The 19,088-nt window shown below is 42.6% G+C and overlaps 1 protein-coding gene across 1 annotated transcript in view; it reads left to right on the top strand.

Moving 5' to 3' along the window:
• The window catches only part of SYTL2 (synaptotagmin like 2), a 151,735-nt gene that overhangs the window by 56,353 nt on the left and 76,294 nt on the right, over positions 1–19,088 (top strand).

Below are 19,088 nucleotides of genomic sequence, written 5' to 3'. Positions count from 1 at the left end.
GAATAATCCAGGCTTTGAGGTGAGATGAAAGTAGTACTCATGAGTTACTGGGCCATGGTACCCGTAGCCAAATGTAAATGATCCATTGTAGCCAATTCCTGCTACTTTACCAATATGAACCTAAGCATTGATTACTGGCACGGGTCTTTGAGAAAACTGTTCTTCACCCTCGTTTTGCAAATGAGGAGAACGAGGTTCTAGAAGGTTAAGTGATTTGCCCAGCATCACATACCTAGGGAGCCACCAAATTGGGAGTAAAATTGACCCCTGCGTAAGTCCCAGGGTGTTCTTTCTCCAACACACACAGGTTTTCCATAATCATGATCCCTCTGCAGTGTGATGCACCCAGTAAGTCTCTCTCACATGGCTTGTCTTAGGAGGTATTTACTGTCAACCTTTATTGATTAAGAATTTGAGAATTTTTCCTCTTCTGAAATCAAAGTTATGGATAAATTGTTTTCAATTTTCTGTTGTAGCTTGACTATTTAAGATTTACCTCTGCTAGGAAAAAAAAGAAAGAATAACGAGATGTTACAAGTGTTCCCTGACTCATCTATTTTTAGTTTTTGAAATGAAAACTTGAAATTCTATTATCTCAGTTTTTAACTGGTATCTATAATATACACATATACATATATATAACAGTAGTTAAGAAGACAGACAAGAATAAAGTTACTCCACTTCTCTAAGCCCCGTTCCTCTTCTGTAAAGTAGGAATGATAATGGCACTTTTCTTCCAGTGTGGGACTAAGCATTTGATGTGATAGCAATGGGAACTTTCCAGCATAGTGAATCTTCAACAATAGCAGTGACTTTGCATATAATCCTTCTACCTCCCTCCCAAAAAACAACTACATCTGAACCAAAACAAGCCTTTTTAGGACATCTTTTAGGGGGGAAGGTCCCTAATTTTACGCATTACTGAGGCACCAGAATCTTAGTTTTATAGTCAGTCCCTTAGCAACAATCCTGCTTAGCTTTCTCTATGTAACTGCAGAGTGAAGAGTTCTCAGGATTTCATAAATTGATTGCAAATAACTGAGAACTAAATATGTACATATATTACATATATCCCTGTGTGTGTGTATATGTGTGTATCTGTATCTATCATGTCTAGAATATAGTCAGTTTTTGACAGGTAGAGTGTACATGTGTCTATCTTGTTCCTCCTCACTTAGTCGTCATTAGGCACTTGCTTAAGAACATCTCCATTGGTGGATGTCTATGGAAGGATTTGCTTTTTCTGACGAGCACCTCAAGATGCCAGAAAAGTTGAAAAGATGCTGGCAAATGTTCTGTTCTCTAATTTGGTAGCTCTCTTTCTCTTTGGGTCACTCTTTTTGCTCTGCAAATGTACTGGGTTCTGATGTGATGGAAGAGAAAATTTAAATTTCCTTTTGTGGAAAGTGTCACTTCCAGCTTCAAGTCCAACCTCCAAAACCACTTCCTGAGTACTGCCATCAGGTGGTCTCTGCTTTTGCCCCATCCCTACTGCTTGTCAGTTACTCAGGGTTGGAAGTGAGACAGAATTGGTTAATCTCATCATACCCTGTATGCTGTGAATTTCATCTCCGAACCCTTGATTGAAATAGTGTTTGAAATGTTATCTGATTTTTTAAAAAATGGGACCAGAATTCTGGAGGATTGACTGAAGTCTCACTAGTAAGATCTGTAATTATGCTCAGAGTAACCCTTAGAATTCCTGTCACCTGAATTCCCTACTTGCAAGTCTGTGGTTTAACTTGAATCTCACTCTTGTTTGTGCCTTAGGCTTCCCCCTCTGAAGGACCTTCTGCCTGATTGCACTGTCTCCCCAGTTTTTTGGTTTAAATCCCATTCTGTGTGATATACAGAGCCTGGGCCTGCTTTATTAAACCCTTCTGTAATTTTGAGGCTCTATCATCACCTTGAAATCTTTCCCAGTCATTTTCTTCCTTCTCTTCCCACCTTAGGAATGGGTCCGGGTTGGTCATTAATTACATTCTTGAGCCTTGGTAGCATGAATGCAGTCTGGGAAGGCCGGCTTGCTGTACAAGCATGTGATTAGTCACACCCACAGGGAAAAATACTTGACCGAGAAGGCCAGTTAGCTCAGGTAGCTACAGTAATGGATAAGAATGCCAAGGTCAGGGATTTTCACCCTAGCTCACAAGGTACAGATCACATATCCCTAGCACCATGTGGCCCTCTCCCCGATACCCGCTATGAGTGCCAAAGAAAAAGGCTCAGAGCCACCCATTTCTGCTCCTGGGAAAAATACCCAGAGCACACACATGCTAATTATTGATGACAGCTAAAGAATGACCACTTCTTAAATGAAAGACAATATGCTTCTCTGTGTGTATAAATATAGACATCCTTAGGTTTTTCTGCACTCCACCCTCTAAAGTAGTAGTGTGCTGTCTTCTACATTGAATTCAGTGAGTGTAGAGTGTGAATTGTCTAAATCTTCCCTTATGTTCAAAGGTTAGTTCAAGTCTCACTTCTTCCCAGCTCTTGATCTGATTTCTTCACTTCCCCACTTATCACATAATTGATGCTGAAGTATGCCCCTTTGTCTGTAGTCCTTTTCTCCTTTTGCAAATGTATTTTCTTCCCATCTCTGTCACTTAGCAGCTGTGTGACCTTGGGCAAGCCACTTGACCTTGCTGAAGGTCAGTTTCACATCAGTGAATGGGGGATTATGAGGCTGCTTACTCCTTCCTGCCCTCCCTACCTGCCAAGGTTGCTATGAAGAATGCATGTGCCCCCAATATAGTATAAAGCCCCAACGTGGTGTAAATGGGAGCTCTTGTTATGCTTGGAGCCAAAATCTTCTTGACAACACCAACCAGGGCTTACTACCTAATAGTTGTCTCTATAGTGCCTAGCCCGGTCCCAAACAAGGGACACTCTCAGTGAGAAAGGAAGAGGAGGACAGAGGGACAGAAAGAAGGGAAAGAAGACTTTTTGTCAGCTGTTCTACCTTATGTTCCTAATTACCATTCCCTCCCTCAAGATAGCTCTATCTTATTAAAAATGTTTAGTTTCTAAAAGCCATTTGCACTGAGCAGCAGAATAACTTTTCCTCCAGTTGACTTCCTATCTATCCCTCAGCTAGGTTGGTAGCAGTGTTGGAATTCATTCTGGCTGTTTGCTTTTATGCCCATGAGGGAAAAAAAAAAATCATACATTTGGAAGATATCTGAGGGATCAGAGATCACATGCCTCATTTTACAGGTGAGGGCACTCTGAACGGTGAGCGACACCAAAGGATTTCAGTCATTTGTGGCAGTACAAGGACCAGAACCCTGGGGTTTGGCGAGTCTTTCCCTCCAGGCAGGGCACAGGCTGACTCTAACTCATAGACTGTTGATGATCATCTTTTTGGCTTTTGGCTAATTGTGTAAACCTCTTTCCTAGATCAGTGCGAGGATTTTTATTGTTCACAAGAGTTTATGAAAATAGATTTGCTGATGCTGCAACATCATACTCCATACCTGTTTCTACACTTCAGGAGTTTGTTTATATATGCTGGCAAATTGAGATCATATAAAGAATAAAAATCTCTATGTAAGTGGTTGCTTCACACATCAAATTTAACAATATTCCGTGCTGCAAAGCTCAGTGTTTTGTGTGTGCAGGGTTTTGAGGGAAACCCCAGCTCTTCTTTGCATCCTTGGGATCCTTCTCAGAGTACTAGGTACCTGGCCCTTCCTTTCTTCACTTTTACCAAAGCTCTTCCTGGTGTGTTAGACAGAACTCAGAGCTAGGCAGACCCAGTTTCAGATCCCAACTCTGTAGTTTAGAGGCAAGTCGTTTAACCTCCATGAACTTCAGTTTCCTCATCTGTAAAACACAGGTGACATTGCCCACTTTGCTGGTTTCCTTATGCTGTAGAGATAATGTGTATAAAGATGGAAGAAGGTATTGGAGGAAGATATTAAAATGTCTATTTCTTCTACTTTTCCATCAACTCCCACTTGTACCTATTAATTGTATTAATTAACTTAGGTTTTTTAAGCTTCTGTAATACATGCACATGCATACCTTTTAATGTTATTAGTAGTTAATAAGGCATTTTGCTTCTCTGATACAAAATCACATTCTTCTTTGGTGCTTTTCATTTGATTTCCCAGAGCTTGGCTGAGAATTTTCAGAAAGCTTAGTATATAATTTGTCCTTTTTGAAAATTTTCCTTCCTCTTGGTAAAAAAAAAAAAAAAAAAAAAGCCACACACACACAAAACCTCAAAACCCACCAAGTTACACATCATTTCTAAATTTGAATCTCCTTTTAAAAAAATTGTGGTTCAGATGGTTAAAAAGAGAGTTTCTCAGGGAAAATATATATTTTTCAACTTCACAAAGATTATATCACAATTCCTAACAGCTGTATATTATATTTTTTTCCTAATAAGGCAAGAGTCTAGAGATAGTTTATTTTTTTGTTTTTTGAAAGAGAACAATACTTAAAAAAAATTCCTGATCTTTTGGAATAACACTATAAAATCGTGTGGTACTTTGGTGGAATTCAGTACAGTCTCAGCAAACATCAAATGGCAGCACAGGGTCTGATAGTAGGAATAGGGAGGAAATGGACATGGAATCTCTACTTTCTGGAGGCACCTAGCTTGTAAGGGAGGTAGTAGATAGACAGTTGCTATATAAAACAGAGTTCTATGAGACTGCAGAGGCCAAGATTCTAACCTGGCTTCTAAGGAAGGGGCTAGACTCACCTTTCTGAAGGAGAGGACACCTGGACTATGACTCAAAAGATGAGTAGGAATTTATGAAGCTGGGAAAAACCATTATAGGCAGAGAGGAGTTCATGTTCTGAAGACACAGAAACGTCAGAGGTAATCCAGGTATGGTATAAGGAAAAATGGAGAGGAACAGGGGGCACATATATAGGGGCCCATGTAACACTAAGGAGTATGAATGGAGGAGCCATGGAATGTACCTTTTAGGGAGTCTTACACCAGAAAAAGACCTCAGAGATCAGAGCCTAACACACTATTTCACAGATTTGGAAACTGAGGCTGAGGAAAGGGAAATGTCCTACCCTGGACACAGAGGTAGTTAGTGGCTGATAGTGTTCCTCTTTAGACAGACTCAGTGGTACTGGGGAAGTAGGGCAGGGGGAGCCTTCACAGTGAAATTTCAATGTTGACCTTGTAATGCAGATTCTCATAGGAACATTTGGCCAAGGATCTATCATGGGGACTGTATAGTTCGGGCTAATGACCCCAGCATGCCTTTTTGCATATTATGTCCTTTAAAGGAAAGGCCATCACTAGCTAGAAATGCTCTTTGGCTATTTTTAGGCTGTGTGGTAGGGGGAATTAGTGGAATTCCTAAGGTCAGCTCCAGCTGTTTTTCTACAAAAGACCAGCTGAATTTTTCATGAGATTTGCTCATTAGAGCTTTTATCCTCCTGTGAGGCATTGTCTTGAGTCTGAGTCAGGCTGTCCTGGGAAATAAGTACAGGGACTAGAGTTTGGGGGAATCTAAACTGGAATTAGGATAGTTGCTGTCCTTTTTGGTGTTGAGTGCTATCTTAGATGTGGTGGGTCATCCCTAATGCCTTCTCAATCATAGTGAAGGTCTTTCTGAATTACAGCAACTACCTGGAAGGGTTGCTGGATTTTAAAGATTTAGGGATGTCATATATGTAAAGAGTGATGCCTGGACAGAGGTGATACTGATTACATGATAGTTACACTATATAGCACCTTTCATTCAGTAATATCACCTCAAAACACTTTACAGATCTCAAGACAGATACTCCTTAAGACTCCTGTGAGGGGAGCTTGCCTGTAGTTATTTGGCATCTAGTTACAACAGTACTGTCTGTTGTGTCTCAGGGCAGGTGAAGTGTCTATATGAAGGCAGGCAGAGTGAAAGCATTCTTCATTTCTTCTAGAATGTTCTGTGCACCCTTCCTCTTATCTAGTCCAGTGGGTGTCTGGTGGAGCTCATGCTGTGTTAGACAGTGAGTGGATGAATATGATTGTATAGCATTTTGCAGTTGATAAAATGTCTTCCCATATATGGTGTCCTTGGCCGCCTGTAGTGATTCTGTGAGAGAGATGAGCAGTGGTTAGTCTCAATTTTAAAAAAGAGGAAACTGAGACTCAGGTAAGTGCTACATTTATAGCCACCAAGCTACTAAGTAGGTAACTAGATGTCAAGCCAGATCCTATGACTTTAAATCTCACGTTCTCTCCTCTTCATGATGTTGCCAACTAGGTTGGCAAATGAAGGGCCAAGTTTCTCCTCCATAAAAGTGGTTTAAGGGCAGCCCGGGTGGCTCAGAGGTTTAGCACCACCTTCGGCCCAGGGCGTGATCCTGGAGACCCGGGATCGAGTCCCACGTCGGGCTCCTTGCATGGAGCCTGCTTCTCCCTCTGCCTCTCTCTCTCATTCTCTCTCTCTCTCTTTCTCTCTCTCTCTCTGTCTCTCATGAATAAATAAATAAAATTTTAAAAAGTGGTTTAAGGAATGCCTTGAAAGTAACGTGATTCGGTTGCATACCCAACCGAGGGAGGAGGGAATATCTCCAGCATGAGGTATCTGAACATGATGGGGTAAATGTGAGCTCTGTCCCACTAGCTCTGGAATGACAGCTGTTTTCTGAGCTAGGACATTAGAACAATTTATAACTTAGGCTAATGAAATAATGCTCACTGAAAATTGTTAGTTGGGATAAATAGTAGTTTAGAGGCATTAACTAAAGAGATTGGTCTTGCAAAGTTTCCATCTTAAGAAGTCTAACACTGAGGGTCAGAAAGAGAACTGGTACACTGGTTCTCCCTAAAATGGAGAAAGCAAGGCTTTCCTTACTATCCATGGAACAGGAAGACTGTAGGGATGCACCTAACACTTCAGTGATTTATTCAGTATTTAAAACTTTTTTTCGGGATCCCTGGGTGGCGCAGTGGTTTGGCGCCTGCCTTTGGCCCAGGGCGCGATCCTGGAGACCCGGAATCGAATCCCACGTCAGGCTCCCGGTGCATGGAGCCTGCTTCTCCCTCTGCCTGTGTCTCTGCCTCTCTCTCTCTCTCTGTAAATATAAATAAATAATAATTAAAAAATAAAATAAAATAAAACTTTTTTTCACTGCTAGATGCAAGGTACTGTGTGGCAACAAAATGAAGTGGATGTACGTCTTTCTCTTAAAGAGTTCATGGGAATTTGATATATGCATAAATTACTATAATGTTGATGTAATTATTGAATAATTATTGTGCTGGCCATCTAGATATGAATTTTAATCTCAGCAACCCAGTGAGATAGGTATGATGCCCATTTTACAGATGAGAAACCCGAGGCTCAGAGAAATTGAGCAACTTGCACAAGAGGGTCACATTGTACCTAGCTGTATCTGACTCTGGGGCTTGTGCTCTTTCCAACTTCAGATGAGAGATGTACAAGTAAATGCCACGAGGGCTCTGAAAGGAGTCATTATTGGCAGCTTGTGGAAGGGGGCTGTAGGAGCAGCTTTGTGGAGGAAGTGTCTGTTATTTAAGCTAAGACTTGGGTGAGGGGTGAAGTTTGGATGTGTGCAGATATAAAGGAATTCTGTGTGGTGGGGGGATTGGAAGGAACAGAGGTCTGGTGATGGTGGTGTTGAGGTGCTAATTGAGGAATGCTTTGACTAGGATTCATGCTGGAGGAAAGGCACCATGTGAAAATAGGCTGATAGGGAATTGGGAATGAGAAGGAATTTGGACTTACTCTGCCACAGGGGAAGAGCTGGGGAAAGTTTTTAAATTGAGGTATGGCATGCTCAAAGTGGGGCTTTGGACTCTGAATCTAGCTGGTTCGTGTATAATAGACCCAAGTGAGGAAGAGCCAGGAATGAGAGAAGCCATGTGCAGAGACCATTGTAGCCTTCTCATTGAGTGAGAGAAAAGGAGAGAAAGGGTCAAACTGGAGGCAGACTGTACAGGTTCAGTCATCTGAACCTGGCAACTGGAGGGCAAGGAGAGCAAGCATCCCTCTTAGTGTCATTTATGCGGATGTATGCAGTTAACAGAGTTCCAGGCGACGAGCTGGGGATTCAGAGATGAATGAGGATGTCATCTGTCCTCTGTGTCTTAGTTACCTATGACTATTATAAGAAGTTAGCACAAACTGAGTGGATTGAAACAACACAGATTTATTATCTTGCAGTCCTGGAGGTCAGAAGTCTGAAATAGGTCTTAACAGGGCAAAACCAAGGGGTTGGCAGAGGTGAGTTCCTGCTGGAAGCTCCAGAGGAGAATCTGTTTCCTTGCCTTTTCCAGCTATCAGAGGGGGGCCTTTGGTCCTTGGTTTATGGCTCCTTCCTCTACCTTCAAAGCACAGCACTCCAATCTGTCTTCATTCTCATAGCTGCTGCCTATCCTTCTGACCATCCTTCCTCCTCATGAGGATCTTGTGCTTGCACTGGGTCTCCTTAGATGATTCAGGGTAATCTCCCTATTGCAAGATCCTTCACTTAAACACATCCATGAAGTCCCTCTCACCATGTACCATATTCACAAGTTCCAGGAAGTAGGATGTGAACATATTTGGAGGGCCACGATTTTGCCAACCAGAGAGCTAACAAATACATCCATGGAAAATAACTTGTCACAGTTTTGTTGTCCCACTTTTGTCACCTGTCTTGGCTTTTTCTTTAGGCTATTGTCTTGCTTTTCTCCTTCTAATGCCTTTTTTTTCTTTCCTTCATCCAATAAATGGGGGCACCCGTTGTGTGCCAGGCACCATGCTAGGTGCTGGGGCACAGGGATGCCAAAGTGCCTCTTTGCCCACCACCAGAGGAAACAGAATTAGATGGGGGATGTGAATGCAGACCCAGAGACCAAGATGTTAGACTCTTGACTTTTGATTTTCTAAAGTTTTGGTCCAGGCCCAAGATGAGAAGATTTGGAGGAATTTTTGGTCATTGAAAAATGAGATCCTCTCACCTACCTTCTCTATGGCCAACTCCCCAACCCAAATTTAGAAGATTTTTTATCTCCTTCACGCCCCTCCTCAGGCTTGTGGAAACCAGGAATTTGACTCCTTCTTGTGACATGGGGTGGGAGGGTAGAAGATGGGAGACAGTCTAATGAGCAAGAGAGAAAAACAGCAGTAACTCTCTAGCCTCAAGGTAGCATGGAAAGGTGATCGAGTTGGTGAAATGTGGAGATTTACTGTTAATAGGTATCTATGGAGCATTTACTGTGTCCCAAACCATTTAACTTACAGCCTAATATCCTCACAGTGACTCTGTGAGGTAAGTCTTGCTGCCACAGGGTGCAGATCAAGCAATAGACAGTCTTCAGGGATCTACCAAGGAGTCCTAAAAAATCAGTCCCCTTCTAGTCATCTCTTGATGCTCAGCCTGGTGTGTTCCACTCCATCACAGCAGCCTCTGGTGCCAGGTATGGTGAGTGGATGTGGTAGGTTATTCGCCAGTCTCAAAGTTAGTGTCTCTGTAGAGGATGGAGAGGAGCAAAGAAGACCTTGCACATGGTAGGATCTTTCATGGATAATTAATAATCTTACCAGAGGGATTTGAACAGGTCCTGAGCCTGGGGTGAGGCAAGTGAGGCACCCTGGGCACAAATCTGTGGACACGAGGTCATGAACATACAGACACTGACTGGGTTTGTGGCATCTGGAGAATGAGTATCTTCTTACAGTTTATGCCCTAGATGCCTTATTGATAAGGAGGCTCACTTTTGGGGGGCGGCAGGGGCAGAGTGCTGTGCTTATACAACCTTGCCTCCTTGAATTTTGTGCCCTGGGCATCTTGCTGGCCTCACCCTGAGGTCTGGGAGTTGAGCAGGGGCCAGAGAGAGAGAGGGCTAGTTAGTCCCAAGGGTCTCATCACCGGCTGCACATAATAATCACCTGAGCTGCTGGCATCTGACCCCAGACCAGTCATGTCAGTGTCGTGGGGGGTTAGAGGAGGAACAGACCTGGACATGGCTAATTTTTTTTAAAAAGCTTCTCAGATTGATGTTAATGTACAGCCAGGTTTGGGAATCCCTGCATTAGTCCATTTGGAGAGATTCCCTCACATTCCCAAGCAGGAATGTCTATGATTATACCCAAAATGGGGCTTTATGTAGTCCTTTTAAAGTCTGAGTTGGTGATTGCTACAGGTCAGTTAACTTTATGATCCTGGTTTAATTCCAGCCTGGTTAATAAATCAGCTGGTTGCTGCACTCCACTCCCTTCGTTTGAATTTGAAACCTAGAAAATAATTAAATCTAGAATTTACTTGTAATGCTGCTAGTATCAATGTGCTGGTTTTGGGGGTGCTATGAAGTGCCGCTCAATCCACTTACTAGTCCATTTGCAAATTCTCATTTAGGTTGAAGATGCCTAGGTCCCGGAGATAGAGGAGGCCCCTTCGGGGTGTCCCAGCTCTCACAGTAACTAGCTGTGTGACCATAGGCAGTTAGCTCAGCTTCCTCATCTGCACAGAGCTAGTTATGACCATGATTTAGCTGTTGCTCCCATTTTGGGGTTCACTGTTGTTATAGCCAGAAAACAATTGATGTACAATGGATATCTTTAACTTTGACTAGTTGCTATGCTCTTTAAACAGTCATTAGCCATTTCTGGCTTTTTGGGAATCTTCCTAGCTGTGATTCCCAGGCCTGGCCAAACATTTGGCATCAAGCTTTTTGCTGCCATCCTGGTTGTGTGTGGTGTGACTGTTCCTCGCCATGTCTTCTCACAAGGCTTTCAGAATCAAGTGATTCCTGGCCAAGAAACAAAAGCAGAATCATTCCATCCCCCAGTGGATTCAGATGAAAACTGGTAATAAAATCAGGTACAACTCCAAGAGGAGGCACTGGAGAAGAACCAAGCTGGGTCTAGGAGGAGGCATAGCACATCATGAGATAGCAAACATAATTGGCACACATATTTAAGCTGCATGGAGATGACATGTTTCTATCCTATAAATATGGAAACATCCTTTCTACCTGGCCAATAGACATGTCTTATTGAGGGAATTATTTTCTCTGTTACTATGCCTCTATACCAGTAGGTTGGTTCAGTAATAAATGTAATAAATCTTTCATCTGAGCTGCTGTTGTGTTCTGATTTGTGAAGTACTGAAATCCCCCTCCTGTCAGATCTCACATAGCACTGTCTGATAGAACTTTCTGCAGTGATAGAAATGGCCCTTGACGACCAAGTTTTTAAAGTGTGGCTAGGGGGTGCCTGTGTGGCTCTGCTAAGCATCTGCCTTTGGCTCAGGTTGTGATTCCAAGGTCAATGTGGGGAGTCTACTTGTCTCCCCCTGCCTGCCCCTCCCCCTGCTCATGTGTTCTCTCTCTCTCAAATCTTTTTTTAGAAACAAAAACCAAAAAACATCTGGCATCATGTGGGAACCTTTTAGAAAATGCAGTTTCCTGGGCCTCAGCCCTGAAGCTTTTGATTCAGTATGTCTTGAGAAAGTTTAGGAATCTGCTACTCATCAGCCACATTTGGATACGAACAATGATGAATTTAAAGTGACAGAATTCCCAATTTAGATGTCACTATAGAGCTTAAAGTGAATAGAGATTCTATTTCTTCATGGAGGCCTTCCCTGCCTCCCCTAAGACTCCTGGCTAAGAGTTTTATAGCATTCTGTTTCTTCAGCTTTGTAGAACTTCTCAGGCTTGTCCAACATCTGCCCTTCTTTCCAGAATATTGACTCTCTGAGGGCAGGGACTGGGTGTACTATCAGAGCTTTTAGAGCATACAACTTACCCTCTTTCAGAACTGATATCTGGAAAGGTGGTGGATGCTGCCCTTTAAAGGGGAGAGGATGTTTCTTTCTGGTGTTTTGAACTTAGGCAAAGCTGCCGGTGCTTCCCAAGCTGGATACTTAATAACAACCTCCTGGGTATGTTGGCTTTTGCAGCAAGTCCCTGCAATGTCAGATGAACTTTGTTCTGTGTCTTAAAGCTCCTTGTTTGATATGTTGTCAAAGGTAAATCATCCCTTTTGTAGATGGCCATCTTTTTTTGAAGATTTGAGTTTTTGACTCAAATATGAAGTTTATTATTATTTTTTTAAGATATTTGAGAGAGAAAGAGAGAACATGAGCAGGGGTAGGGGCCATGGGAGAAGCAGCCTCCCAGATGAGCATGGAGCTCAACGTGGGGCTTGATTCCAGGACCCCAGGATCATGACTTGAGCCGAAAGCAGTCACTTAACCTACTGAGCCACTCAGGTGCCCCTAAATGTGAAGTTTAAAATGAATTTAAGCTTCCCATTTTTCTAGCTCCTTTCTTTCTTCACTTTTTTCATCTTTTGGAATCTTGACATACCAAGAAAATAAAGATTTAGAGGGTGGTTCTGGCACACTTACTCATCAAGACTGGAAAATGTGAAAAATCCAGGTTCAAATTTCTCTTCTTTGGCATTTCGGGCCCTGCAGGGTCTCACCCCAGGTACTGTTTTCCCATTCATACCCTATACTCTGGTTACCAGCCTTCTTTTTAAATCCTTTCATGGTTTTGTGGCCTGGTACATTGGCCCAGAATCCCCACTCTCATCTCTAATTCATCCATCCAGGCTTACCTCACTGTATTTCCTTCCAAAATTCCTGTGGCCCTGATACTTGGTTTGGGCCTCCTTTATTAGTGCTTCACATTCTCCTTGCATGAGGGTTAGTTGTGTGTGACACTATCTTCCTCACATAGCCCATTATCTTGTCCTTGGTTGTGGCTAGATGAAAATATTTTGTTCCTATGGGTATAAGTCTAAACTTGCCTAGGAATGGCAGGGGCGAGTTTTTCAGAAATTTGGGACATTATCCTTAGGTTTGAATATTGTAAGAGTAAGGGGTGAGGGAATTGTCATGTATAGGGAGTCTTTCCTTCTCTTTGTCTCCACTCTTTTTTTTTTTTTTTTTTTAAGATTTTATTCATTTACTCATGAGAGAGGCAGAGACATAGGCAGAGGGAGAAGCAGGCTCCCTGCAAGGAGCCTGATGTGGGGCTCGATCCCTGAACCCTAGGATCATGCCCTGAGATGAAGGCAGACACTCAACCACTGAGCCACCCAGGTGCCCCTATCTCCTTTATTCTTAATTTGAAGTCATTAAGTTAGTCTGTGTGAAACATCAGATGTGTCAGCCACATCAGCCTGGAGCTGGAGAAGACTGAAGTAGAAAAATGGCTTCCGCCTTTGGAATAATCCCCACAAAAGTGAAAAGTTTATATCTTGGAGGTGCCTGTCAGTTTTAATTTTTTAGTTCCTCAAATAAAAGATAAATTTATTATTGGATAACAAACATAGTCTTTCTCTCTATATCCTTTCATTTGTTTATTCATAGGTTCATTTCATTTATTCACTCAACATTTTTGAACAGTTAACCTTGAGCCAGTCACAAGACAATGAATTATGCTTTCCCTTTAAGAAGCCCAATTTAGGCAATGTATTAGGTTGAGTAATTTGCATATTTTTAAATAGCATGATGAGAGCCCTGACCACACAGAAACAAGAAAATATTCATGTAGCACTGTTTTGGGACAGTGCTGTGGAAAAAGTTTGCTTTTCATATAAACATATCTCTGTGTAAATATATGACAACACATTCTGATTGAGTTTAAACTCATAAAGGTAGGTTCTTTTAGTCATAGTTTCTGGTTGCCAGGATTTTCACCATTCTTGAGAGGCTCATGGCCATGTCGTAAATGCCTGTATGTTGACACAGATGCCTTTTCCCCTCTATCCTGTGCTTTTGCTCCTTCCCATGTCTGTCCATAAAACAAATCAAAATGGCCCAATCATTTTCCTGTTCCTACACATTGTGCATAGAGGAGCATGCCCTGCTTTGAGGGCCAATGCATGTTTCTCATAGGAAATGGCAAAGAAGAAAGTAGAATGTCTGGAAAGAGGAAAGCAGGGGAGGAAAGCAGGGTGAAAACAGAATTGGACTGGGAGTCAGGAAACCTGGAGTCTAGTCTCTTCTTTGTCCCTGACTAGCCGCGTGATCTCTCTGAGAATAAGGGGGTAGTGATGTAGTAAAAGATGAAAAACAGTGGCTTTAGAACCTTCCAGCCCTGGCTTCAAAGCACGTTCTGCTTAAGTGACAGTAGACCAGTTATTTAACTCCTTGAGCCCAATGTTATCTGCACTATGTGGAGAATACCTGCCCACCTTACTGGGAGGGCAGAGAGATTTAGTGGGGTCACAGTAGGCAGAGCACTTAGCACCACCTGCTCATTTTTCAATTCAGAGAAAAATAAGCAAGATTGCAAAAAGCTTAGAAAACATCATGTGAGGAGTAGCTGAGGGAGGAAGGAAGTTCATCTTCCCCTCAACGAAGGAGACTCAGGGAGAACAACAAAGCTGTCTTCCTTTTAAATTGCTGTTTGAAAGGGAGAGTGAGGTAGTGGGGCTGGGACAAATTGGAGGCAAAAGGCAAAAATTGCAGGCAAGTTCAATCATAGTGTAAACGAAACCTGAGAAGTAGATCAGCTCTATAGGAGAATTAGGGCTTTGGGCATGGGTTCCCTAGCAGGGTGGCTTGTGGGTCTGATGAGACCAGTTTAGTATGTAATGGGGAGATCTTTGCGCTGGGTAGGAGTTGAGCAGAGGTTCTCTAATTGTTCCACTGCAATCATTCATTCCTAGGCATCCCCTGAACCAGCTGTGTGTCATTTCATCGATCCCTTGATGCCACTATGATCTAGGAAGTTTATGAAACATTTGGTTTTATGCATGAGTCCCTTAATTGATCCAGGGCTGTTTCTGTCCAGTGCTCTTCCCCTCAACCCCACCGTGACTCCACCTTATTTATTCCTGCTCTGCCTTTTCAGATTTTCCTTTCAAGCCTTCATTCTTAATGTCACAGGATTGTCAGAACAACTTGCTTCTTTTCTGAAAACCTCATCATGTGAGAGTCACTACTTACTTGAGGTTTCCTCCCCTTTCTTGAGGTATGCAGTCTTTGGTACAACCACAGTCATCTGGGGAAGAAAGAGGTGCTATGTGACCTGCCCTTGCAGCAGAGCACAGTGGGGGCACACATGCTGTTGTCCTTCAGGCTTTTACCTGGGTTTGGTCAGGCAAAATGATTGGGATTAGGCCTGTAAATCTAGCTCTTCTCCTAGTTGTGATAACCAGCAAGCACCCACTGTTTGGGGCCTTGGTTTTCCTTTCTAGCTTAACTTTGGACACTTGACAAGGAGAAGTGTATTGGCTTTTGTAGATGTGGCATAGGAGGGCTGACACATGGAAAACTGTGGTCTGCATTTGGAGCCTATAAGCTTCCCTTTCATGCTGTGCTTTCAGTACTGCTCACTCCTGATTTGTTCTCAACAGTCTGCTGCCTTTTCACCAGAGCTTCTCCATAATCTCTTTAAGAAAGGGAAAGTTGGAGTACATACACCCATCACATAAGAAAACTGAGACCTGGGGAAGTCGTGTGATTTATTCAAACCACACGGTCAGGTGAAGGACCTGGAGCTGAAACTCATTAAATAATACGGACCTGGTTTTTCAAGTCCTAGAGCCAGCTTCACCTTATGGAAAAAGTGGAAGCTCAGCCCTCTCCCATCTGTATTAATGTATTAAATATATGAGTGCCTAGTAGATGCAAGGCACACTGGCAGATGCTGGGGTCACCAAGCCCTCAGATCCCCAGGCCTTGCTCATAAACGAATGGAGGATAAACATGAGTCGATAGGAATCTGAGATGGTATGACGAATATCCTGACTCAGAAAGTCAGGTGCTAATGGAACACACCAGAGGGATGCCTAACTCAGCCTTGAGAGGTTAGGGACAGCCTCTGTGCATTACGTGACATCTAACTTGAGATTCAAGGGCTATTAGCCCAGGGAAGGTATTCCAAGAAGAAGGAATAGCATATACAAAGACCTGGGGACAAAAGTAACTGAAAAGTTGTGTGGGGCAGACCTTCAGCAAAGTACTTGGGGAAGAAAGCTGGTACTAGTTCACGTGAGTCCCACAGGCCACAGTAAGGAGTTTAGCTTTGGGCAATGGGAAGTTGTGAAGGGTTTTAAACCTAAGAGTATGGCTCAGTTAGATCTGACTTTTAGAAAAGTCATTCAGCAGCATGATCAGGATGAGGCTGAAGTTTAGGAGAAATTTTTTTTGCTCACCCTGGTAGCTACTCCTTCTAGGAACACATCCGTAATCCCCATTGCCTAAATTTATCCCTCTCTGTTTTTACATTGAAATTGCCCCTGTTGCTGACTGCCCACTATGGCAGTAGTTTTTCTATGCTTAAACAGAGAACGAGGGCCCAAAGTCAGAAGAATTTTGTTCTGCTTCCCAGTTTGAGGAATCTGTGTTGGGGAGAATTAGAGAGGTCAGCATTGGGGTGGCTTAATCTGATAAAGCTACTGGTAAGGGGCTCCTGGGTGGCTCAGTCTGTTAAAGGTCTGCTTCAGCTCAGGTCATGATCCTGTGGTTCTGGGATGGAGCTCTTCTCAGCAGGGAGTCTGCTTCTCCCTCTCCTCTGCCCCCTTCCTGCTTGTGCTCTCTATGCTTTCTGTCTTGCTTTCTCTCTCATCCTCACTCTCAGATAAATAAAATCTTAAAAAAAAAAAAAAAAGTTACTGGCAAATAACAGCCTTACCACACAAGCATGGTGACAAAAACCTCCCTGAGCCCTACTCTCCTTTTTGAAAAACACAGACTATAAAATACTTCCTCAGACCTTTTTGAGGATCCTGTGAGCTATGTTAAGTGCCAGGAGTGTAGGAGGTACCCAGTAATTATTTACTTTTTTTCTGATTTTCCTTAATGGTGCTCCATTTCAGAGAAACAGTCAGAAATCATATAGCCCTCATGCAACCTACTTCTTTCTGACTGGCCCTGTCCTATTCACCACCTGGCACACTCTGGTGTTCTAGCACTGACTTCTTTGATGTTCTTTGAACATGCCAGACAGACTTCTACTTCAGGACCCTCTGATACCAGTGTAGCTTGTTTCCTCACCTCTGTCAAGTTTTTGTTTAAATGTCATTTTCCCAACAAAACCAACCCTAACAACTCTCTTTAAAACTCGAACTACCCCCTTCCCTTCTCTCCTCTATTATCACCTTCTGGCAAGTTACATAATCTAATTATTTAGGCTTTTTTGAAATTATTATTTAGTTTGATATCTCCGCTAAGTGTCATGTAGGCTCCATAAGGACAGGAAGTTTTTTTTTTTTTTTTTTTTGTCTTATTTATCACTGTATCTCCAGTGCTTAGAACAGTGCCAGGCACATAATAGGCTCTCAATAAATGTTTGTTGAATGAATGAATGAATGAATGAATGTTCGATTACCTCCCATGGTAGATAACATCCAGAGTATTGGGAATTGGGAAAGCACCTGGTATTGAAGAGTCTTGATTGCCATCCAAGGGCTCTGCTGCAGTCTGACCCAATTAGTAGTCAAAGATTCCAGCTTCACTCCTTTCCCTGTAAAATGAAGATATTGCCCTTTGTCTCACTAATTTTTAGAAGAAATGTTTAACCCTTAGAAGCTCTGATGCAGAAGCACTGGTTAGCTTGTAGTTCTTCATGAAGGTGTGGAAACCAGCATTTCCTCCCTTAGCAATGCTGCCAGTTACGACTGCTGGACAACTTGAGTTGTTTATGTCCTTTGTTCTCTTCCTACCACTCATTGAATTTAAAAAATGTCTCTCACTAAACCATATGGCAGTGTACATGGTTCTCCAAATGTGGCCTGAATTAATTTCCTTACCAGCCTCTGAGATCTAAGAAAATTAGTATGCATGAAAGAAGCTATTCTGCATAAAAGGATAGCTGTCCCCTAGTGAACTTGTATATTTGGGTTAGTTTCATTCATTTACTCACCTACTTATTCATGTTCAGAGACTTATAGTCAAATGGTAATGACTAAAGGAAGATAAATAATTATAGTGGTGGTATAGATATGGAGAAGAAAGTTTTTGTGTTAGACTCCTGCTACAGAAGTATTGTAGAACAGCCACAAACCTCAGTGGCTTCACAACAAATATGTATTTCTTTCCATAATCTCCAGGTCAGCTGGGGTGGCCTTACTTCAGGTGGCTCAGGTCTGGTCTGACACTATATTTCCTTTTCTGGGACCCACACTGGAAAGGCAGTAGCTCCCTAGGGCAGGTTCTTCTTGTAGCCCATGGCAGTAGTATAAGAAGCCAAGCCAAACCACACAGGCCCATGCTTGTATCACATTTGTCACATTCCATTGACCAAAGTCACAGGTCAAGCCCAACAACAGGAAGGTAAGGATGAATACTCTGCTCACTCTTGTGGCAACATGGTTGCCTAGTTGTTTCAGGGAGGAAGTGAAGAGTTAGGAGCAATAAGTGAATCTACTTTGAACTCTAGCTGAGGTAGTTAGGGAAGGCTTCCTTGGAGGTGGTAACTTTCATCTTGAGGGATGAATATTTTCCAAGATGAACAGACAGGCACCAATCTATACAAATGCATGCAAATTTTAAAAAGAGAGAATAAAGTAGTGTCAATATTTATTTGAGTAGTCACTGTGAACCACATGCAGAGAGCTACAGGAATATAAAACAAAGGTCATCAGAGTACCTGTCCATGAAGTCCATACTTCATGGGGGAGATCAGAAGGAAACATAATACAAAAGAGAAAAGGAAACTGTATAACAAAGTATACTCTTATTTGGAGGGACAGGACAAAAGTGTGAACTCAGGAAGCTAGACTATATTTTTAGTAGCTATTTTAGTAGCTAGAGGATGCAAGATATGTGCTATTTTATATTCATTATTTCACTTAGTCTTTACAACCTGTAAGGGACATCCCACTGACAAATAAGGGCAAAAGAGAAAACTGAGCCTCCAAGTGGCGGGTCACTTGCTAACATGGCAGAGGGGCACTTCACGGTGGTTCTGTTTTGCCAAATCAAAGAATTTATTCACAAAAAGTACTCAATAGTATACACACTCTGTTTTATTTTTCAGTGAGACTGCTTTAAAACTTACTGAGCACCTTTGGGGCACCTGGGTGGCTCTGTCGGTTAACCATCTGCCTTCAGCTCAGGTCATGATCTCGGGATCCTAGGATTGAGCCCCGCATTGAACTCCCTGCTCAGCGTGGAGTCTGCTTCCCCCCCTCATCTCCACCCCCTCC

The sequence above is a fragment of the Vulpes lagopus genome, chromosome 15 (genome assembly GCF_018345385.1).
Source record: "Vulpes lagopus strain Blue_001 chromosome 15, ASM1834538v1, whole genome shotgun sequence".
Taxonomy (NCBI): domain Eukaryota; kingdom Metazoa; phylum Chordata; class Mammalia; order Carnivora; family Canidae; genus Vulpes; species Vulpes lagopus.
This window is presented reverse-complemented; position numbering and strand designations above follow the sequence as displayed.